The sequence below is a fragment of the Lycorma delicatula genome, chromosome 5 (assembly GCF_047948215.1).
Source record: "Lycorma delicatula isolate Av1 chromosome 5, ASM4794821v1, whole genome shotgun sequence".
Lineage (NCBI taxonomy): Eukaryota > Metazoa > Arthropoda > Insecta > Hemiptera > Fulgoridae > Lycorma > Lycorma delicatula.
In genome coordinates, this window is record NC_134459.1 from 87,050,999 (window position 1) to 87,076,096 (window position 25,098).

The 25,098-nt window shown below is 28.4% G+C and overlaps 1 protein-coding gene across 1 annotated transcript in view; it reads left to right on the forward strand.

Moving 5' to 3' along the window:
* The window catches only part of LOC142325158 (atrial natriuretic peptide receptor 1), a 1,463,037-nt gene that overhangs the window by 1,115,183 nt on the left and 322,756 nt on the right, over window positions 1-25,098 (forward strand). The window lies entirely within an intron of this gene.

Consider the following 25,098-nt stretch of genomic DNA (forward strand, 5'->3'; position numbering starts at 1 on the left):
CATTTCTCATGAACTGCATCCCTGACTGCACAGCTATTCTTTCTAAATGCTGATTCCCCAACAGTATTTTAATTAAGCACGGTCGTCTTATTTAAGTTTATTTTCTATTGTTTTCTTTGTTTACCGCAGTTTTTTTAAGGTTCAACAGAATTGAGTTTCGTTTACCATATTATAACATTCAGGCAATAGGAGTGAGCTTTTTGTTTTTACGAATAAAGTCATTTATAAAAAACGTTTTATAAAAGAGATTTTTGCAATTACTACGAAAGTTTGTTTTTGTTACTTTCATTCGATGCGTGCTTCTTTAGATAATATTTCGTTAGAATTTGTTTACGAGTCACTTAACTATTTTCATAATAAAGTTTCCGTACTAATTTAAGTCATATAAAAAAGTAATAATATTTCACTTACTTTGAGACCACATTCTTTTAATTTTGTATTAATCATTTAATTTTTTATGAATTAAATGTTTGTAGATTCTTATTTTCTTTATTATTTATAAAATTAAAATAAATAAATTTTTATTTAAAAATAATAAATAAGTTCTGTTTAGTTACAGATTTATCCACTTCAAACTGAAAAAGGTTTAGGTTTTTGTAAATGCTAAACATGTGATTCTTATTGTTCAGTTTTACGTCCATAGTGAAATGGAGAAATGTGGCTTCTCAAATTATTATCTGAAAAAATCATGATCTCAAAAAAAAAGGAGTATTGAAAGTCTGGATTTACACCCGTACCGCACTCGAATAGTTAAAAAATATCTGATGTGTACACTACATGACTTCCTTGTACGCATATTAAATTACATATACACTTTTTTTTTTTTTAAATTAAAAGAACATAAAATTTTAATACGATTCTAAATTATAATTTTCAAGTAACGTTAAATAATCAGATGTTTCAGATAATCTGATGTGGACATCCTATGACTTCCTTGCACGCCTATTAAATTACATATACACATTTCCAAAAGTACATAAAATTTTATTTCACTAATAACTTCTGATCTTTTTTCATGTTTTTTTTTTTATTGTTGTTATTGGATTATTATTTATTGTAAAGATTTTTTTACAATCAGAGGTTAATAATTATTAATAAATCGATATATTTAAATTGAAAAAAAAAGAAAAGGAAATGAAGTCAACATTCGAACCGATGTGTCTTCCCTTTGTCAGATCAAAATATTTCATTAATTAAAATTTTATTTGGCTATAATTCTGGAACCAATGAAAGTACCACTTATGATATATCGTTGATAAACTCTCAATGAGGACTTTACTATTGCACTTAAGAAAAAGTCTCCAAATTTTTGGGGATTTTGAACTTTTGGTCCAATAGATTGCAGTAAAAAGTGGAGGTGCACAACTAAGATGTTGCAGTAGTGCTAAATCAAAAATTTCAACATCCCCTACATTAATCGTTTTCGAATTATGTGAGATACATACGTACGTACGTGCAGACGTCACGTCGAAACTAGTCAAAATGGACATTTCCGTTGAAATCTGAAAACTGAAATTTTTCTCGATCACAATACTTCCTTTACTTCGTAAAATCAAGTAATAAAGCTGTTTGAATTCTGAAAAGTGTCGTCAGTTTTACAGAGAGCCACCACAATGATTAATTAGCATAAAACTTCTCTTCTTTTTTATTTATTTATTTTTTTAATGATTAGGCTTGGTTTTATTTAAAAAGATATTTTAATAACCATAAACGTAGCATTTGGTTTGCTAACAGTCTTCACATTCTATATGAAATAACACTTAACTTTCAGTGCGGTCTATCATTTTTAAACCCAAATCGTTTTACCTTTTTTTCCCCAACAAAACTGTTACTTGAATAGAGTGAAGGCAAACGTGCTTAAGATATCTCAAGTTTAATAAAACATTTTAAGCCATGCTTGAAGTTAATGAACGTAATTGTTGGTATCAGTAAGCCTGTACAACGGTGTCATACCTGAAATGAAATTATCACTATGATTCATAACTTCATTAACTCTTGAAATATTTTTGGTCTTTACATTCGATGAATAAGCAATCACATTCGTTTTAAGTAAAATCAAAACCGACTCTTTATGGGATATTCCAGGTCCGTGTGTTGAAAATATTTCCGGGAAAAATACATTCCCAAGTCAATTTGTGTATAACAAAGTCGACCACAACTTCAGGGTATTATGTAACAGTAGTTTGTAAATTTACTAGCTTACAAAATATATAAAATAAAAAAAGTTTGTTATATTAGTTTAATTTAAAAATTAAAGTCTATATGTGTCTGGAGATAACTGTATTATTATTCCTTATCTAATGTTTATGTAAATTAAAAGTATGCTGATTCCTTAGTAAATAAATAACCAATTAGAAGCTACATATTACAGATATGGTATTATTATTACTATTTCGGGTCTAGAACGTGGTAGTTTTAATTTACTAAACAACTTACATAATTTTATTCCTCCTTTTTTTATGGTACCGCCTGACCACATCGTTTATTTCCTGTATATGGATAGTAAAGAGAAAACGCTCAGTACATCCTTGAATTATTACAGAATAATATTCCCTGGTCATAAATTATCACATGAGTTTAAATAATCCTCACTATTTCCTTCGGTGTAGATGGATTAAAAGCAACATGAGATTGTATATTTTCTCTCTCTCGAAATCTGTAATACTTCCTGTTTTGATGAAAATGTGTTTTGACAAAGATGCACTAATAAATATTTTATTTTTAAGTATTAAAAACTTTAACGTTATTTAAATACTTTTAAGAAATAAAATTTCACTGGATTAATAAATATAAAATTAAAATATGATTTTTTTTTTGTTAATTTTTTTGTTTTAATTGTTATTTGTGTTCATCATTCACTTATTTGTTTCCCCTTTGCGATGTGAATTTATGCTCAGAACCTTTTTTTTACTTTTATTTTGTGTTTTTCGAATACGTTTTTGACGAATTGATTAAAAATTGTTTTTAAAAATTATTTATAGTTTCCAGAATAAACTTAATTTTTGTTCAATATAAATGTTATTTTATTTGTTATAATTTACAATTTTTACTTAATGTAATGATTTTAATGTATTCTTTACGTACATATTACACCTAGTTAATTACCATGCCATGATAAAGCGAAAGCGTTTTTCACCCTCATAAAAAAAATAAAAAAAAGAAAGTACCTAGTTAATTAACTAGTCGAGTGGCCATATCGCTTTGGCTTTAGATTATAAGGTATAATAAATGAAGTAGTTTATGTTTATCACATTCTATTTTCTTCCCTCATCATTCCCTCCTCCATAGTTCTACTGCCTGGACAAACATCTTGCAGTTAAATGTAATGGTTGCCACTTAGATTTCGATTGTAAATAAGTCGAAGATGAATGTTTATTATCATTTCATATTATATAGACCTTGTAATAAATAATTATTTTTAAAATATGGAACCGACTGATATCAAAATGTGCTAAAAAGTAAGAAATAATTTCGTTCAAGAACCCAAATAATTCTTTACGCACTTTTTTGAATCGGCGCCTGTAGTACAGGGTCATTCACGGGAACCGGATGTTTTTAAAATAATCATAAAAAATTGAATATTTACTTTAAAAAAGTTTTATTGGTACTGAAACACTTGTTAAACCAAAGCATTTGTTACTTACTCATGAACGAAAAATTATGTCCGGCGAGTGATGTCCATTTTGGACAATACATTGTTGTAGCCTTTCAACGGTAACTGGCCTCAATTCTTTGCAGCATGTCTACATCAATCTGGGTGACGTGATGACAAATTGCGATCTTTAGGTCCTCCAATGTACGCGGTTTATTGCCGTACACACACGATTTCAGAAACCCCCACAGAAAAAAATCACAACTACTCAAGTCGGGGGACCGAGGGGGCCAAGGAATGTCGCCGAATCTGTAAACGATCCTTCCCGGAAAAATGTTACGGAGAACAGCCATCGTTGCCCTCGCTGTGTGCGCTGTAGCTCCATCCTGCTGGAATAACACATTTTGAAAATCGATTCCCCGGTTTCGCAACTCAGGAATGAAAAACCTGTTCAACATCGCAATGTAACGATCATCTGTTACAATTACGGCAGCGTCATTTTCTTCAAAATAATATGGTCCAATAACACCGACCTTTCCTATTGCGCTCCAGACAGTCACCTTTGGGCTATGAAAAGTGGTCTCTCGTGAAGCTGATGTGGGTTTCTTTCTGCCCAATACCGGCAATTCTGTTTGTTGACGAAGCTATTCAGATGAAAATGGGCTTCGTCACTCATTAACAATAAAAAATTTTCATTTTCTTCAAAAATGGTAAGCATTTGTCGACAAAATTGTAATCGCTGCGTGAAATCTTACTCGTTTAACTGTTGCACGACGGCTATCTTGTAAGGATGGAAATGCAGGTCTGTATGCAGAATTCGTCTTACCGTACTTGTGCTCACTTGAAGCGCTGCTGAATGCCTCTGAATAGAGCGGCGTGGGCTTCTGACAATGGCTTCCCTTACTCGTTCGATGTTATCCGGAGGGCTAGCAGTTCGTCGGGGACCCGGTGGTTTTTTCTTCAATATTGAACCACTTGTTCGAAGGTTGTTTACCCATCGCAATATTGTGTTACGAGAAGGGACACTAGCATTACGATGGATATTAAATTGACGGCGGAAATCTCGCTGAACAGCAGTTACGGATTCGTCATTTCGCACAAAACTGTCATACGCGAACAGGCGTTGGTGTAGCGTCCACGGCTCCATCTCAACGACTAAAATGTAAATGCTATGAACAAAGGAAACGTCAGACACCAGCCACGTGCCCCTCCCACCACGAACGCCCGAGTACAACCCACTTCAAAAACATCCGATTCCCGTAAATGATCCTGTATATACGTATACTACATAAAACCAGTACCGATATTACATCAGTGGAATTCATATGTGCTTTGATTGCTTTTCCGTTTGCGATTATTACGTATTTTTATATACACTATCTATAGGTGCATTCAAGTACCAAATAAGTACTGTATGATCATGTATTTTGGTTCCGTTTTAAAAACGTGTCTAAGGAATTAAGTATTTGGACAAAATTATTTCTTACGTTTTAGCGTGTTTTGATGTCGGTTCCTTTTTTAAAATATTTCTTATTTTTCTGTATGGACGGCGAGAAAATGTTTTTTTGTAAATTTTAAGACCGACTTTTTCTGTTTTAAAGGTTTTCACAGAGAAAAGCAGCTTCCTCGATTGCAACAAGATTTGATTTAATCGGATTAATAGGAAAAAAGTTATGCGTAAACAAACATAACGTAAAAGAAAATATACGGGTCGAATACATAACCTTCTTTTTTAAAGTCGGTTAAAAAATAAAGGTTCGCTAAATTCATTTAATACATATTAAAACTATAAAATATTATTAATTCTGTGAAAAGTTACAAAAAAAAAAAAATGAATGAAAATACTAATTATACCCGAGTGAATAACGTTAAAAATAAAATACACAGTTGCACAAGTCACTATGAGTAACGTAATTGAATCTGTATAGCTAAAATAAGTTCCAAATCCCAAAGCAGTGTAACCTTTATAAAACTCCGAAAAAATTGTAAATATGTGACAAAGTATATAAAACCAAACTTTAAATTAAATCATACTCTAAACTTTAACCCTCTTTTGGGCCTATCGTATAAAACGCATTGCATAAACCTTAGCCCACTTTTTTGTAACGTAGTATAGCGTAAATACACTTTAAAAATATTTATCCGCAAAATCTATTGTAGGATATTTTTTATGAATGTCGGCTATCTTTTTTGTGATAATCTATTTAAAACTTTCTTCCGCGAATAGGTTTATTAAATATTCCTCGATGAATAACTGAATTTTGTACATTATCTAAAAGGTAACGTTACTTTATCCATCTCTACTTTTCAGTGTTGATTTAAAAATCATGAAAATTACAACAATCTAGTAAATGAAACATTACACTCTTGTTTGGAAAATAACACATTCTTTATAATTTTATAATAATGTTTTAATGAAATTTGAACTAATATATATTTAAAAGATTGTGTTGATTATAAATAACATTAAGATTTAAGCTGAAAAGTTCTTAACAGATATTGAAATAAATTTGAAAACATGATAATTTTCAAGTACTGATGCAAAAATCTAAATCTACATGGCTATTTCGGTTGTTAAACCATCATCATCAGGTGTTAAGAAATGTATCTACAGAAAAAATATAAATCGATAAATTAATAAAACACTATATATATATATATATATATATATATATATATAATTTTTAGCAGCGTTTTCAAATAAGAGTTAAAAATAATAGCAAAATATTTCTTATATTTTTACAAATTCTTTGTACTTCGTTTTTACCTATAATTTGTACTTGTTTCTACTTTAAAAAGTTTTTTTTTAAATTGGCAGTCTGAATTTTTTCGTAATTCATCTTATATATAGTTATTATATACATTTCAGTTTTATTATTTATCTTTTACCCGCACTGTGTACTGATGATGTTTATTTAACACTGAAAATTGTCATATTTATTTTAATTTAAAGTAATATTTTTTATTAACTATTTTTAAGCATATGTTTTGCAATCTATGTTATTTTAAATGTAGAAAACAACATTAGAGAAACCACAGTACAGAAAGTGAAACAAAAATTTAGTTTAAATTTTCTGACATTCCATTAGTTTTTAAATTATATACATGAAAAAGTAATAGAATAATTTAAAATAAGATGATTCCAATGTATTACGGCAAAAACAAACATCTTATTTTCAAGTAATGATTTATTACTAGAGAGTAAATTCAGTGGAAAATAAAAAGTAAATCAAATGTTATGCGTAATCTGTATCATAATGAGGAGATACTAAGACTGAAAGTAGTCAAAATGGAATTTATAGTTCTATTTGTATAGTGGTTACAAAATTATGAGGGTTGAAATATTGAAGTAAGCAAGCAAAATGTCATAAACATTCTAGCTTTAACTGGAAAAGCTATTAACACAAGAAAATCTGTTGTTGTCATGAAATTGTACTTCTAACAAAAATTGTACTTCTGTCCGTGTTCTTCGGACAGTATAAAAAAAAAATTACAGACGTTCGAATTTTCTGTTTTAGTGTTGAAAACTGGGCATGTTAATAATGTACAAAATAAATATAATAAAGAAGGATTGGGAAAAAACTATATTAAGAAGCAGAATCTTGTCAATAGAACTAGTGTTGTGAGCCAGATTTTAAGTTATTGCAACGTTTTAGCACATTTAGCAACAAAGGAATATAAAAGTAAGACCAACGTGAAAATTAAGGTTTTTATTAGATTTCGTTTTTTATATTGCATTCTTTATCTACGTTTTTTAATGGATGTCTATTACGGTTTCGTCTGTAACCAGTTTAACTCTGGATGCCGTAGTAATTTTTCTTCTATAATGATTTGTTTTTTCTTTTATCAAATTCATCTAAAAACCCCTCTTCGTTTTATAATAATTTCAACCCTACCCTTAATATTCTTCTATCAAATTTCAAAACTTTTTATATTATTTTTACTTTCGTATTTTTCATCGTTTTTCTGCTGTAAAACACAACACTACGTAAAAATATTTTTAAGAATTGGTTATTTATAAAATTCCTGTTTGCGTGTTTGGATACAAGCAAATTCATTTTTTTACATCCAATATTATCTTTGTATCTTCCGCCATCCATTTTAATTTTACATCTTAAATAATAAAATGTTTCAGTTTCTTTTAAGATATGTTGTTCTCTTATCTTAAATTTTAATACAATGCATAACTAACTTTTTTCTGTCACATTTAATTATTTAAAAACTAGATTTTGAAAAAATCATTTATTTTATATCTAAATCACTTACATTCTTTATATTTTTTGGAAAGAGATTTTATTTAATGTTTTCAGAGCACTTAGGTTTAGAAATAAACATTTATTTTACATCTAAAATCACTTATATTCTTTATATTTTTCGATAGGAAATATTTAGAGCCAATTAAAAAAATATGAAAATTCTGATAAGGAGTATAAAGTAATAAGGATAAGTAATATTACGTTACAAAGTTAACGCAAGTTAACAATTCTGTGGTCCAGAAAACACAGCTTACTTTTATCGAAAACATCCATGTAGTTGTAATTAAAAACTGTTGCGCCTACTTCAAATAATTGTTTCTTTTTAAAGATTGAAGTACATTTTTCATCCGTATAATTTTTTCTGCTGTCACATCAGGACATGAACCTTAATGAAAATATTTCTTCTGATTTTGGAATTTAAATAATTTTTCTTTTTACTTCCTTGTACGAAATAAAGGAAGTATTGTGATCGCAAAAAAATCAGTTTTCAGATTTCAACGGAAATATGCATTTTGACCAGTTTCGTCATGACGTCTGTACATACGTATGTTCGGACGTATCTCGCATAGCTCAAAAACGATTAGCCTTAGAATGTTGAAATTTTGGATTTAGGACTGTTGTAACATTTAGCTGCGCACTTCCCCGTTTGGTTGCAATCAACTGACTCCAAAAGTGTCAAAAAAAGCCCAAAATAAAAAAAAGTGAATTTTGGACTTTTCTTAACTGCAGTAATAAGCCCTCATTGAGAGTTTTTCAACGATTTATCATAAGTGGTACTTATTTTCATTGGTTCCAGAGTTATAACCAAATAAAATCTTAATATAGAAATATTTGGATTTTACAAGAGGAAGGCACTTTGGTTCGTTTGCGACTTCATTTATTTATTTATTTTTTTTAATTTAAATATATTGATTTATTAATAACTTCTGATTGTAAAAAAATTTACAGTAAATAATAATAATGTAAATAATTTTACAGTATTAATAATAATTTTTACAGTAGTAATTCAGTAATAATAATAAAAAAATATGAAAAAAATCACAAGTTATTAGTGAAATAAAGAAGTCATATGGTGTGTATATCAGATTTGGTGAAACATCTGATTATTTGATATTAATTGAAAATTATAATTTAGAATTGTGTTAAATTTTATGTACTTTTATTTTTTTTTAAATATGTTTATGTAATTTAATAGGCGTACAAGGAAGTCATATCAGATTGGTGCACAAATCAGATTTTTTTTATAGGAAATGGCTAATTCTTTTTTACATTTTGTTACAAAATTTTTTTAATTGATTTAATTTCATTTTTTTATAAAATATATAGATTTGTATTGTAATAAACTGTTTCTTGATGAGAAACTGCAATTTAAGAAGCACCTTCAATAAGTCGTGGAGAGGGCCTGCAGTGCCTTCGGCATTCGATGTTGTGGTCAATCCTAATTGGGGTCTTAACTTTAAGACTACGGGCATCTTGTATAAACATGTGTGCTAGGCTATTATGCAATACGCGGCGCCTGTTTGGGCAGACATGCTAAAATATAAACGTTATTGGGACATATTATTGAGGGCTCAACTCCTAATATTGTTAACAGTAACGGGTGATTACTGTACTATTTCACGGGAGGCAGTCTTGGTGATTGCAGGCGTGAAACCGATAGACTTGATTGCGTCTGAAAAGCAGCAGCGGTATGTTGCTAAGAAGTCCGGTGGATTGACTTTGAATAAAGTTCGAGAAATTGAACAACATGGCAATGCCTTGTGGCAGGCCAGATGGGATGAGACAGATGGTGGGCGTTGTACGCTTGATCTCTTTCTAAATGTTGTTGGTTTGCGGGACGCCTCTTGGTTGTTCCCTAATAAATATGTGACGCAATTTCTTTCTGGCCGTGGTAATTTTAGGGACAGACTGCAAAAATTCGGCCTGGTAAATTCTGTGGTGTGTCCTCAGTGTGGACAATTGGACGACCCGTATCGTGCTCTTTATGAGTGCTCGAAATACGAATTAATGCGTATGGAGACCATCCGTCGGCTTGATCTTATCGGTTCCGCGTTGGATCTCCGTGTAAACTGGAGGAGCCAGGCCGAATGGGCAATAGTGGAGAGTTTTGTAGTTTACTTAGCAAAGGAAAGGATTGTTGAGGGGATCTAGAGCTCTCTTGGATTTCTCTGTTATTCTATTTTTGTTGATGTTTTGTTTTATAAATTATGTTTTTGTTGTTCTTGTCCTTGTTGTTTTTTTTTTGTTTCAATGTTACTGTGTTGTTATTGTTCCATGTAACAGTTTTATGTTTCGTGTTGAGTGTTAAACTCACTTTTACCTTCTACGGTTCAACAACATTGCTAATTAGGTATTTTCAGTCTTGTTTTGACTATTTTCAGTTCATTAATTAGTAGTACACCGATTGGAATGTCACTCGTGGTATTCGCATCCTGGCCGAGGCGGACTGGAATATGTCAAAAGCCGAGGTTTCGGAGATGACCTCCGGTAAAGCCCATAAGGGCTCCGAACGGAGTGGGTGGCGGAGGGTGTCTTCCCCTACGGGGTCAGGATGATCTTTTAGAACTTTTCAAAGTTAAAAATAACAATATTACTTTTTTTTTTCAGTAAAAAAAGAAAATAAAGTTACTCTAAGGAATTTACAGTTACTCTAAAAAATGTAAGACTGTTATATTAGTTTGTTTGCTAGTGTATATATTTCCTGTTTCATAAAATCGTATTTCATGTTTATCACAATCCACAATATTCCTTTAGAAACATTTTCACGTAATAAATATGAAGCTGATATTATAGTTTTATTCATAATAATATAAGTGAAAGGACTTCATAAAAGACACATAATACTTTTTACTGTTAAAAAAAAATCAATACTTTCATATAAACCTTAATGAAAATGTTACATAAAATAAAAATTCTGAAATAATATATAATATTAAAAATATAACTATTTAATACTATATGAATATAACACTGATGTATAAAGCCTTTATGCTTCGGTGAATATTACAATTTCCATTATGCTACGTTCCATTCGTTACATCCATGTTTGCTACAGTAGTAATGTTAGTGCAAATAATAGTAGTAGAACCAACCAATGCATGAGTACAAAATTAGTCGTAACCCGTGTGGTAGACGCACGGTATTGATTGCAGGGAAACTGAAGCTACATTCGTGGCTTATTGTGGTTAAAATATGAAGCGACCATATGCATTATTTATTATTTTTTTTTTTAGTGTAATAAATATTCAATCTGGCAATAAAAACCTTATATTTATTATTAATTACGATATTATTATTGTATTAGAAAATAATTATTTTTGTATCTTTTTTAAACGGTTTTTAATAATCATATAGAACTGTAGTACTCAGCTTCTGACTTAAATTGAGAAGATATAAGGTAAACCGTATTATTCAGATAGTTACGAATAAAAAATGAAAAGGTATGTTTCATTAAAAACGAAAAAGGACTTTAAAAAATCCACAATTATTTATAAATTGATTTTATCGCTATTTTTCCAAATGGTTTAAGTTTTTAAGATATTTATCATTATTTACTTACTGCATTGAAATATATTCGAAAAATGTTGATAACTTTTTTTAATTTTTTTTTATAAAAAATGGATCAGACCCTAACTGCAGTGAAATATTACATTTTTGTTTTCTTATATTGTTTAAGAGATTGTTTATAATCAAAACATCATAAAATTCTGTTTCAATTTTTGATTGAATGGTGTCATATTTGTCTTGCAAATTAAGAAAATTCCTTAACTTAATTTGTAAGTCATTTCTATCATCATATTAAAGTTGCGAATTCTCTTTATAGAGGCCTTTACTCTTTGTCTAATTAATTGTTCCCTATCCATAATGATAATAATGTAAATTATTAAAATGCGAAATGAATTAAATGATATTGCAATAATAATGATACAATGTAAATTAAATTAGGTGTTACAGTGTAAATTAAATTTAAATGTAATTACAATGTAATTAAATTTAATTGTAATTACAATATAATTAAATTTACAATGTAAATTAAATTACTAATTTACATTAGTAAATTAAAAAAGGTGTTACGTAAATGTTGTAAATGTAGATGTTGTGAGTGCCTTTTTTTAGCAGTAGACTGATGAATATGAAGATTCTTGAATGATTTTTTTTTTTTCAAATTGTCGATATCTCTGCAGTTCTGATAGATTAAAAGTGTAGCATTCTTGAAAATGTTGATTATGCTGTATATACGCGGTCGGAGGACCAATAAAAATGTGTATGTAGAAAATTGGGCGCGGATTCATATAAAAGAATTTAATTCTATGTACTTCCGATTGTAATTACTTTTATTGTGAATTGTAAATAATATTCATATGCATGTGAATCTTTGAATACATAAAGGATAGATAGTTGAAGTAGACTAATTGGAGAGCTGGAACAGGACTGTCCGAATGAACGATGAGCTTGCTTATATATTGTATGTGGAGCCGCTGAATCGTCACGAGCCGTGTGAACTGTAAAGAGCCGAGTGATGCCGACAGGAACCTAGTGCATCCGAAAGGAGCTGTATGAACTGTGAAGAACCGCTGAATCGTCACGAGCCGAGAGAAGTGTAAAGAGCTGAATGAATTCGATCGAAGCCCAAGATTTTAAAATTTAAAAGTCCTATATTAAATAAAAATTTAAGTTCCAACAGTTAAACAGGGGCAACAAAAAAAGTTAACATTTATGAGTATTTAAAAATTAAATAAGTCCTTTAAACAACTCTGAGTCTACAGTATTCCATAAAAAATTGTTATCGCGATTTGTAATATTTTTAAAAAATTAAATAAATTTTATAGTAACAAAAAGTTAGTTATATTTAATTAATTATTTTTTGAGAGGATTCGTATATTTAATCTACTTGTTTATAATAAATTAAAAGCATATTCTATAGCTTGTATTTTAATGCATTTATTTTATTTTTTATTAATTTATTATTTAATTAATGAGAATTATTTATTACAATAAAAATTAAATTAAAAAATTGCGGGATCTTTGCTGGAATGAAATCCAGAAAAATTTACTTTTTACTTAATATCAGTAGAAAAATTGCGTAGCTACTTAAGATAAAAGTTGTTAGATAAGTTGAGTGAATAATTTTAATTTGTTCAATCTATTATAATTAATTAGACAAGGGTATAAATAAAATAAATATTTTTTTAAAGATTCTTTTAAATGGTTTTAAATTGTGATTGATCGGATGGACTTTAGTTTTAGCGTATTGTAATTCATTTAGAACAACCGATTCTGTTGTAGGAATTTTCTCCTCAAAATACAATGTCGTAAAAGTTAAGTAAATGAACTGAAGAAGTAAGATTGTATAATCGTAGCCTTGTAGAGGCGTTTCATAAAAGATAAAATCTCATATACAAGTATTTGTATGACAGAATTAATATTATAATATTAAAACCTATTTTATTAAATAATGCTATAGTATTAGCGACATAATTTATCTTTTTTTTTTTTTTAAATTTCAAGCCTCTTGATAAGTATACATGAATTAATTTCAAAAATCTTTTAAATCTGCAAGTAATGTAAATAAATACCTGCCTAATTCCTGAAATATATTTTTCAAATATTTGTAATTATATTTCGCTATGTTAATGAAGCACGCTGATTAAGAATGCTGTGTTGATAATTATATTAAATATCTTTAGCACCCTTACACAATTAAAATTTAATTCTTCACTGCACATTGTTCACTACCTTTAATTATTTTAGTTAATGAGAAATAAAGTTCAACAAGTTGTAATTTAATTTAAAAAGTTAAATAAACGTAACTTAATTTTACAGTTTTCATATATAAATCACTATTAATATTAAATATTAATTGTAACATAATATGATCATCGGTTAATAACAACTATATTTACTTTTATTATACATATACTAGCAGACCCGGCAATGCTTCGCTATTGCTAGATTTGAGTAATATATATAGATTAAAAGGACACAACTGAAAGTTTGATAAAACATTAACAAAATGAACTTTACGGAACTTCACAAAATTTAATCATTCCCTTTTACCCTTTCCTTTTCCCTCTTTCTTTCCCCATTTCCTTTTACCTTTCCACCGATTTCCCCTTCATACCGTTTCTTTTTACCGCCACTTCCCCTTTTCGCCCTTTTATTCACCCCCTTACCTTTTTTTCCCCCAATTTCTCTTTCACTAATTTTCTTTTCCCTTTTCTCTCATTTCTCTTTCTCCTTTTCTTTTTTCTCCTTTCCCTTTTCCATTTCCTCTTCCGGTTTTCCTTTTCTCCGTTTTCTTTTTTCAATTCTCCCCTTCTTCTCTTTTACCTTTTTCGATTTTTGCCTATTTCCCTTTTTCCCCCTCCAGTAAATCGGTCCAGTAGTTTTTTAGTCTATAGCGGGCACACATCGGAAACATTGAAATGTAATTGTAAAATCTTTAGTATAGCGTGTGTTACTTTTACGTCCAACAAATAGCTCTGTTTTTCAAAAAAAGCATATTTTCACCTGTCACAGATGGACATCTTAGGTATATAAATAGTAGGTATATAAAAACACGCCCTTATTCGAATGCTACGTTGTGTCAAAATTTCAAAGCAATCGGTGAAGGACTTTTGGAGATTTAAGATTTTGAACAAACGAACATTTACATTTTTATTTATATAGATAGATAAAAAAGTTACTATTATTTTATAGAATTTTTTTATTAAATTACACATATAATTTAATTCATTTTCGCTCTGGTGATGGATTGCGATATCTTTTGGATTACGGCCCAGCCGTTCTTCTGTTTATATCAGCGATTAATTTTTTCAGTTTACAAAAATTACGTTGTCGGAATAATAACGCATTAATATAATATCTCATGATTCTGAATAATTCGATTTTTTTACACTGAGGCTACATTGATACTACATTGAGAACTGTTAGCTTTACTTTAATGATCTTTTTTTAGATTATATAATTTCTGTATCCTTTTCTAAATAATATAAGCAGTGTAATTACAAATTTAGTAGCATCTTTTACGATTACCTGATACTGCTTTAAATATAATTTTACTATTTTTAAGAATTTTCAAGGAAAAGTACGGTATTATTACGGTCGCATGGTGGGAGTAGGATGATGAAAATGAATTTTCTTTGCGTTTTCGGTGTATGAGAAGTACCAAAATAACATTCAATTAAAATGGGGTTTCCTTAAACATATGTGTATATATATATATATATATATATATATATATATATATATATATATTATATGTATGTATAAAACTATTTTGCAAGCAAATCTCACAAACTACTGGATTACGTTCATTGAAATTTGGATATGCTGGAGTAGTGTGTTTGAAGTTGTGCTTATGAGAATTTGTTGAAGATTAGTTGAGTCGTTCTTGAGTTACGCCCAAATTAAGGTCGAAAAAATTTGAGCCTGGCATGTTAGAAGCTAGGTTCGTAATAATGCTGAATGTTGAAACATTGATGTTTCTTTATCTCTGTATCTATTCGGTTTCTTTATCTTGGTATCTAGTGGGTCTTGTACTAACCAGGTATACTATACTGTTAGCAGTATTTTTCGGTGTATTCAGGTTTGCTGTTACCTACTTTGAAGGTCATAATGACTTAGTATGTGTTTGAGCGGGGCAAAAAGAAATAAAACGAAATAACGATAAGTGTATTATTTTTTATCACAAATTAGGCTCTTTTTTTCGTCTAACATACTGACTTATTTCATTCTGGTTTACTTGAAATGGCTATTTATTCGATTAAGAAAGATTTCTTCGTAATTGGACTTCTTCTTCAATGGCAGAGTCATTATGCCATCAAAATAATTCTACCAAGGATATTCATACATGCACCTATTTCACAAGTATCAATATTGTAATCCCACGGAGATTATTAAAAATCTTCAGTTTATTTTTTGAGTATAATATTTTGTTGATATTTTATGACAAATTTTTTATTTTTGTATTTTAAATAAATAATTATACGATTATTATGTTTACCGCAGCATATAGAATTAAAATTTTTGCAAATGTAATTGTTTTCTTACAGATTTTTAAAAAAAGATTAATAACAAAATTTGTGTACCATTGCTTAACATATTAAAGAAAATAAATTTTTATTTTTAATGTAAGCATTAATTTTTAATGTTTTTTTTTTTATTTTCAGGTAAGTGGCCTTATAAAGAGTTGGGTTACGTAGTCTACTAATTTGTAAGTTTGTTAATAGGTAAATATTTTACTTTTTTTTTTTTTTTATTAAAATAATAATAATATAACAATTATAAGATTCATTCTTCCCATCATTATAATGTATACATAAATTATGTACAGAAGAAATGTGTATTGAAACAAGTCTAAATTTCAAATCTACAATTGTATATATAAAAGGACATGTCGTAAGTGATTTATTTATAATCAATGCCTAGCAAAAATTATGGAAGATAAATTGATGGCAATTTGTATACACGTTCTTCTTACGGTGTAAGTGCACACTAAGAAAGTTTTTTTTTTTGAAATTCCGAGTTTAAAGGTAAAACCGGATTAACAATCAAATTTACTTTTTAATTTTTCAGTAGCAAATGAAGATATCAACATGATTTTTGGTGTGTATTACCTTCAATATCTAAAAAAGTATGTAGATTAAGTGAAAAAGGTAAAAAAAAAATTCGAGTAATGTTTGCAAATTTTTACAGTTTCCGTCTGTGCTAAACGAGGTATTCACTAACCAAGAAATTAACTTTTATTTCGGCTAGCAAGTACTCTTCAGATAAATATTTAAAAATCATTTTTGGGTTTTTTGTATTTTAATTTTTTAAGTGGTATTTTGCCGTTATTTTACCGCTGTTTAATCAATCGTTGAGATTTCGTAACATTGTAATTGTAATCTATGTAATTCTGATTATATATTTCTCGAACGAAACTGCGACGGGAAATCTAAATACCAATTAGTGAGTCCTGTACTGACCAAACTGTTGCTATGGAGAAATTACACTACACCGATAGTTTTTATGATTAGAATAGATTTTAATTTTTATTTTAATCGTTATTATTTTCACAAGCATGAGTTTAGTGACCCCCTGCTAGATGGGATGGGCGAGCTTCGCTCGCCCTGACTGGCTAAACAACCCCTGATTGCGACGGAAACCCAAGCAGTATATAACTCGGGCGAAGTTTTCGGTGATTGTAATTAAATGATTCTGTTTGTTTTACCGATTTTTAGTTTTTTTCTTCAAGCTATCTTTTTTATTTTTACAATAGCAGTAAAGTAGGTCAAATTCAAGTATTATTAAATCATTGATGTTCAATTTTTTGTGTTTTGTTTTTGAGAATAAAAAATGAATTAAGAAAAGTTTTTGTGAATGATATGATACATCGAAGATGTAATTAATAATTTTATTTATATCTATATAAAATCACTTTTTTTAACAAAGATTAATAAAAAAACTATCGATCCAAAGCTTAATACAATTCGTATGATAACAAAAATGATAGATTCCTTGTAGAAAAAAGATTAGAAAATTTCTTGTGCTGCATGTATAATTTTTTTTTTTTTTACCTTTGATGTACGTAAAATCAGCTGTTATTAAATACTTGGTGTCATTTACTTATAAAAACATATGGTTTGTTATTTAATTTTACTATTTAATACGGTTATTTGCCTAAGTAAATCAAGATTGCAGGTTTGCATGTTTTATGCATATTAACATTTTTCTGTAAAAATATCTTATCTTCCTACGAGTGGTTCCCAGATGAAAAGTTTTAGCAAATATGATTTAGGAACATGAAGAAATGTAAACAATGGTGCAATAAAACGTCATGTTGTAGCGTGTAGACTTTGCAGAAAAGTTTCTTCCGGCAGTATTACAGGAAAAGTCATTTTATTACTAGCGTGGTTTTTACATAATGGAGTTCTCATAAAATCCTTACATCCATTGTTGTATTCAACTGTCGAACAACTTCCTGCGTGAAATTCAGCAAAAGAATGAAATTTACTGTTAAAGTTGCTTTTCATAAAATCAGTGTGTAAAATTTTAAGATTTTAAACAGTTTAATAAGAAATATTTTTATAATGACTTATTTAATATATTTTTATATTCTAGTATACATTGTATATATATATACAGTAGTGTATAGTATACTGTTATAGTTTGAAATAATTTCCCTAAAAACTCCAGTAGAGAGCTTATTATTATTGAACTACTTCTGAGTGATAAAATTAAATAATAATATAGTTGCTGATGATGTCTTAAAGACATTAACATTTTTTTTATTATTACTTTGTAGGAAAACTGGTCATATATTTTAATTGTTTTTTAACAATTTCTCTGTCATTTTAATTATCTCATTAAATTTTGTTATTTTGATAATGTGTTCCTTTTTATTTTTTATCAATGAAATTCAGGTATTATGATCAATTTATACATTTGACTATTTTTCGTCATGTACCCATTTCACTACTGTTATATACCTTTCAAAGTTTACAATTGATAAAAATAAGTAAATATCAAAACAATTTTTTTTAATTTTTTACTTGCTATCAAATGGTATTGTCAGATCAACCGTTTTGGGTAATTTTGTGAGAGATTTTTTTATATAATCCTCTTAATGAGTAGAAGCAGTGTGTATAACGCATTAATTTTCGATAAAAAGGAGTAAATAACTTGCAGCTTTGTACAATCGATCCGAATCTTTTTTATGATTGTGGGTATACATGTAAAGCAGCTGCGATACAACAGATACCAGTCAGAGTTTCTTTCCGTGAGAGTAATGTTGTGTTCACTAAACTCGATCTCTGTACTGAATAGAGCGAAGGTGTCACATGTATCCTTGAATAACACCTGTACTCCGGCGGTTTGGCATGCTGAAAATTTATAGTATATTTGGTTCGGTGAGGAAAGCAACGGGAATCTACTTCCTCTTTTCGTTCCATCATATATTTATTACGTTTTTGTGTATACTTAAACGTTTTCTTTTACTTGAATGTATTTAATTCATTTTAAACTGATTGTAGACGTTTCACTATATCGATATTTTATTATTTTTTGTTTGTTTGATGATATCCACATACCCTTGAAACTTGTGGTTGAGATATGGAAATTTAGCGTATGAAAAATGCCGTACCTGACCGGGATTCGAACCCAGGACCTCCGGATGAAAGGCCAAGACGCTACCACTCGCGCCACGGAGGCCGGCGTTTATTTCCTCACTTTATCTACCTTTTGTATAATGATAATTCTAAATATATTTTAAGCTTTTTTTATTTTCGTACAGTACAGTCACTTTAATTTCTCTTTTTGGCGTCATGTATTTTGAGACTTTAAATACAACCATTAGAAAATAGTAGACCTAGTAAAAAATTCAAATGGGCTGACACATTGCTTCTGTTTCAGCATTATTTCACTCTTTGTTAGAAAAAGATCTTACATATATTTTGATTAATTACTCATTTTCAGATGATTTTTCCTGATATTTCCATTTTTATTGTGAATAACAAAAGTAAGTTACTGTTTTAAACCTAAAATTTCTTACATATATTTTGATTAATTACTCATTTTCAGGTAAATTTTCTTGATATTTCCATTTTTATTGTGAACAACAAAAGTAAGTTACTGTTTTAACTAAACATTTATTATTGTCGTAAGGGATTTATCCTGAAATCGCTTCAATGCTACAATGTATGCAAATATAATTTCCCTCGTGTGCTTATAGGCTGAAGCACGACAGTCTCTCGGGTATATAATCGCACTGGAAATTTAGATTCTCGTTGTCTCTAGTGTGGAACTTTTTAAAAAAAAAATCTTATTTAAATTGTTTTTTTTTCTCTTATTCCATTAACTTTTTATTTTTAGTTTAATCAAACCGAAATAATAAAACACAAAAAAAATATATACCTCAATTATTTTTGTTGTGTGTAAAATTGTTTCTAAACTGCTATTCTATTACCGTAGTTGCAGACCGGAAGAATATACATCGGTTGGTAAAAAGATTATAATTTAATTAAGTATTTTGTAGACTAACGTTACATTCATATTTCAAGGGATGTGGAATTATTTCATTTAGATAATTTTGTTACGTAAAAACAGATGAAATTGTTATGGCTAAAATTTAATCTAGTTTAAAGGAAAAACGATTGGATTGAATTATTCATGTATTTTTCGTTCCATTTATTTTGTTAAACGAAATTTTGTTTAATGTAGAATTATTTCAAATCATTTTCTATACCTAAAAATATACCAGTACAGTATAATTTTATATCAAGTACATCGCTTATTTACTTTATTTAGATTTTTTTTAATGGGTTTACGTTTAAGAAATATTAATGTGAAAATTATTTCGATTAAATGAAGATATGAAATGAGTAGAATCACCAACAAGAATTAGGTAGGGGATAGACAGCATCCAAGAATTTAACTGCAGTAAAATTTAAATAGAATACATTAATCGTTTGACCAGAAAGGGTAAAAATTACTATGTTTTATTAAACATATTAATTTTTAGTTTTTTTATTTCAAAATCAGCATACAATTAGTAAGTAGTTGAATAACATATCGATTAATTCTATAATTAACAATTATTTTAACATTTTGTTACTTTTGTAAACATAAACACAATCAGGGGTACTGTTCCGCGACTCCTAAAGTGTGTTGTAAGAGCTGTGCAGATAATAGGTTTGGCCGGCTACAATGTAAGATTCATTTATTACCCTACAGAAAAATATTGTAAATTAGCGAAAATATGCATCATCACTAAATTTTAAGGAAAATATGCAATAACCGGTGAGAATGGGCTTAATATGCGAATGCGTATGCAAATATGAAAATGCATATAATCAGGTCTCTAGTATTCTCAAGTATTCTGAGGAATAAAGCGCCCGCTATGTCACTATGAATAAATTCTTTTTTTACTTTAATAATTGAGCTTTATCGGAAATTTTATGACATATTTTACTAAATCATGCAACATTTCAGTATTTATCTTTTAATATTTTTGCAAAATTTTGACGTAATTTTCAAATTAAGTCTCTTGAATTGAAAAAAAACTCTCTCGTTCAATAAAACTTCGTACTACCGGTACTATTTAGGGTAATACTTCATTGGAACGAAATATATAAATAAGAGCCGAATTTGGGAATTCCCATTCCTCAACATGAATAGAATATATTTTTCTCCTATTACACGGTCAAAATAAACTATAGAAAAATAATATTACAGACACTGTAGTAACAATAATAATCATTCAACTATTCTCAATTCTTTAAAGACTTCATTTCTGCTTACAGCTTCTTATATCAAAATTAAGTTTTTGTAGAAATGTAATTTGTACCCAAATTTTTACGTATCTTTTTCGTTTATTATATTTTATATTGTGACAAGCTTACCGGGCTGGTCTAGTGGTTAACTCGTTTCAAATATTTAGTTTAACAGCTGATTTTCAAAGTCGAAGGTTTATGAGGTAAAATCCTAGTTTGTTTTATACGGATTTGAATACTAGACCCTGGATACTGGTGTACGTTTTTGGTTGGGGTTCAATTAACCACACATCACAGGAATGGTCGGCGTGAGTCTGTACAAGGTTATATCTCATTTACATGTCATACATATCGTCCTCATCTCAGTGGGCAATAGGGGGATTGCTTATTGTTCACAAGTTGAAAGATTGCACCGTACACATTAAGACGTTATCTGATAAACATAACTTAATTATTATTTATACAACGTGAACTGTTAACAAAATATGTGTCAATGGCTTAATACTAACCTGTAATACGAGTACAACCAGAGGATTTGTATTCCAGCTAGTATTATTTTATTGCAAAAATTCTACTTACTTCTTAACTAATCGATTTTTTATATTTGAATTCTGATTTTAAATTTCCTTTTAGGCATTACCTACTTATCATATTTTTTTTTTTATGGAAAAAATTAACGTTTTCAAATTTTTTCTACCTAAAATTGTGTTATTTTATTTTTTCTACCTAAAATAACACAATTTTTTTTAAAAATTACTACTAAATCCATTTAAATTTAAAATAGTGACAATCCCTGGTACAAAACTAACTTCCTCTTATATTTTATGTAATGTTATGGTGTATCATGTGTATATAAATACTCGGATTTTATAAAACATTCTTTCCGGTAAAGATATAATTACATTTTCGACCATTTTTTTCAAAGATTAAAATTGTGAAGAGATTAAAATTGTGACGAGATTAAAATTCATCAGCAAAAAAATGATGATGACAGTAGTCGTGCTATCGTCACAGCTGCTGACTTTTACGGTTTGCATTATCGTCAAACTTTTTTCGCTGTAAATTGAAACGTTTTTTGGTTTAAATAATATTCTTAAAACAGTTGCATTTTCTTCTATCACTTAATATAAAACCAAATTTTTAGGCAACTTTGGCATAAAATTGCAGTTTTTGTCAACAATTTTGTTCTGCTAAATGTATTTTTTTATTCATTTCTAAAAATGAATGTGGGGGTGGTGTTTATCGTTTTCTGGTCGAATACAAATAAAATTATTTGTTTACAAATTTATGGTTTTAAGTTAAAATACTTTTTGATATTTTTTTTTCTTTACAAAAATTATAATGTTTCTTTAAAACTATTATTAATGAAGGTATAAATTAAATTACTTGAAAAATTGATTATAAAATATACAAACACAAACATTTATCACAAAGATCTTTTATTGGAATAGTTTTATTTTAATTTAATTATTATAAATTATAATCCAATTTTGTTTATTTTTTATTTTAATTAAATAAACCTTTGTAAATATTTTTTTATTTTTTATTTTAATTAAACCACAGTAAATAATTTTATAATACTGTTTGAATTAAAAGCTTTGTTGCAACTGTTATAAACACTAAATACAGATTTCTGTGTTCAGTTCGATGTGTGGGAGAAACAGTTGCATTTCCTCTTGAGTAAATCAGTATTTTATATTTATTTAAAGGAAATCTAGTGACACTGTTTTTCAGAGATAAATTTTACCTAACTTTTTTTCTTCTAATATAAAACATAAAAACTTATTTATTTTAATTAATGTCTGAAACTAATTTATAAAGCTACAAGTTCATGCTTGTATTTTCGCGTGCGTTGGTTGTGAACGTTACTTTCTGAGAGATAAATTGTTTAAATTGGCGATTCAAATTATCGGCTCTGATTGGCTGAATGCAGATTACGTGAGATGAATAATTTTACGTGAGCTACCCATGAGGTGTTCATTCTGAGACAGTGCGTACAACTAAGCACTAATATTCGATTATTTTATTTAATGAAACAGTATAATGGAATGTTATTCAGTTCTTTCATTATTACTCTGTTTATTTTCTTAAAAATTAATTTTTAAGTTAAAAGCTTTGTTTTTTGTTTATAAACTATGTTCTTTTTTATATTTAATCCATTTTGATTTTCTCTGTCGGATTTCATTTTTTTTTCTTTTGCTTATTTTAAATTGAATAACTTTCCTCCCAGCAATGAATCTTGTTTTTTTCTCTTTAGTCTTTAAACTGATTTGGTCTTTTCCTCTTAGTACTTTGAGCCTATCTGTTGATTTCGAAATACCTTTTATATCCTACACCTTCAAAAATCTGTTTGATTTATTCTAAGCTTTGTTTTTCTTAGCTGCTTTACCTTCTTCACTTATGTTCTAGAACCATATTTAATAATCCCGAATGCCTTATAATACAGCCCACCCGCCTTGTACTGATTTAAAAGATTCTGTCACAAATTACTCTCCTTTCTATTAGCCTTAAAATATCTTCGTTATAAATTCTGTCAACCAAACCTAATTATAATCATTCTCCTGAAACAAAAATTTGTCATTGGCATTAGATAATATTCAGGTTTCTCTATTATTAATTTTTACTACCTTGAAACGATAAAATCTATATAAAAATTATCAAAAAATCCTAAATGTATATTTTATATTTGTTGAAGTATTTTTCTACATGAAAGCTCACCTAACTTGAACTTTCAATATCTTGTTTATTTTCACAGCCTTTGAAATTTTACCACGTAAATAAATTTTAGTAACTTCTAGTGTAAAAAACAGAAGGGTGGAAAATTTCCTTTTGAGTGGGGAGGACGTTCTCCTATCTTAGCGTATAAATTTCCATTATCTTCCATTTTATCACATTTCTTTTATTATCAAATTGAAATTACACCCCCGTTTTTTCCTGATTTTTTAGTCTTACAACTTATTCAAATAAAAATGACAAATAATAGCTCTTCATTTTTTACATTTCAATTTTATTTTTTGTAAATTTTCTATTTTTCCCAATTTATTTTATCAATTTTTTTAAAAATATTTATCAATACCGTACTTAGTTTTATTTTTCACTTTAAACATTTTTCTACATTAAACATTTTATAGTTGTTTTTTTTTAAATTCTTAGTCAATCCGTGTAATTCTTCTCCGAGTATATAACATACTTATAAGTAAAATATATTTTTGTGAGCATCTTAATATTTAGCCTAAAACATGACGTCATCAATAAATAAATTTAAATATGTAAATTCCTTTACATAGAATAAAAATGTTATCTCCTTTAAACATTTTGTGTCATTTACAACTCTACATAAGAACTTTCAATTATTCAGGTTTTATTTTTTTATGGTGTGATTTTGTTTAATATGACATTTGACAGATATTTTTAACACCAATATTTTAATTCAAGAAATAATTCCATTGTATAAACCTTCGAACTTCCTATTTGAGTTTTCTATAATTAGAAATTCTCTGGGAAATTCTTGTTAAATTATGAGGTAATTAAATGTCAACTATAAAAAATACAAGTTTCAGTTTTGTTGAGAAATATGACAATGAAATCCTGTGAATAATGAACCCACCGACAGTTTTTATACCAAAATACTCAGAAATACGTGAATTGTCTTATTCTGGTGCTTTTTATGTGTATTCTTTTTTCTTACTGTTATGTATCTATAAATGTTTCCGGTACAACACAAAAAATTATTTTCTTCCATAGGTCATTTCTATAATACGGGTTTGTGTTTATATTAAACCTATATAAAATATAAAACCTTTATGTATGATACATTCATAAAACAATTATTAAAAAAACGTTATATTATGTACAAGTATTATGATGTATATATTTGCGATTAAAAATATTATTTGATGAAGATATAAAAGAAATATATATATATACACACACACACACATAATTACTACACAAAAGAGTAAATTTTAATTATGATCTAACTGCTGTTATACGTTTG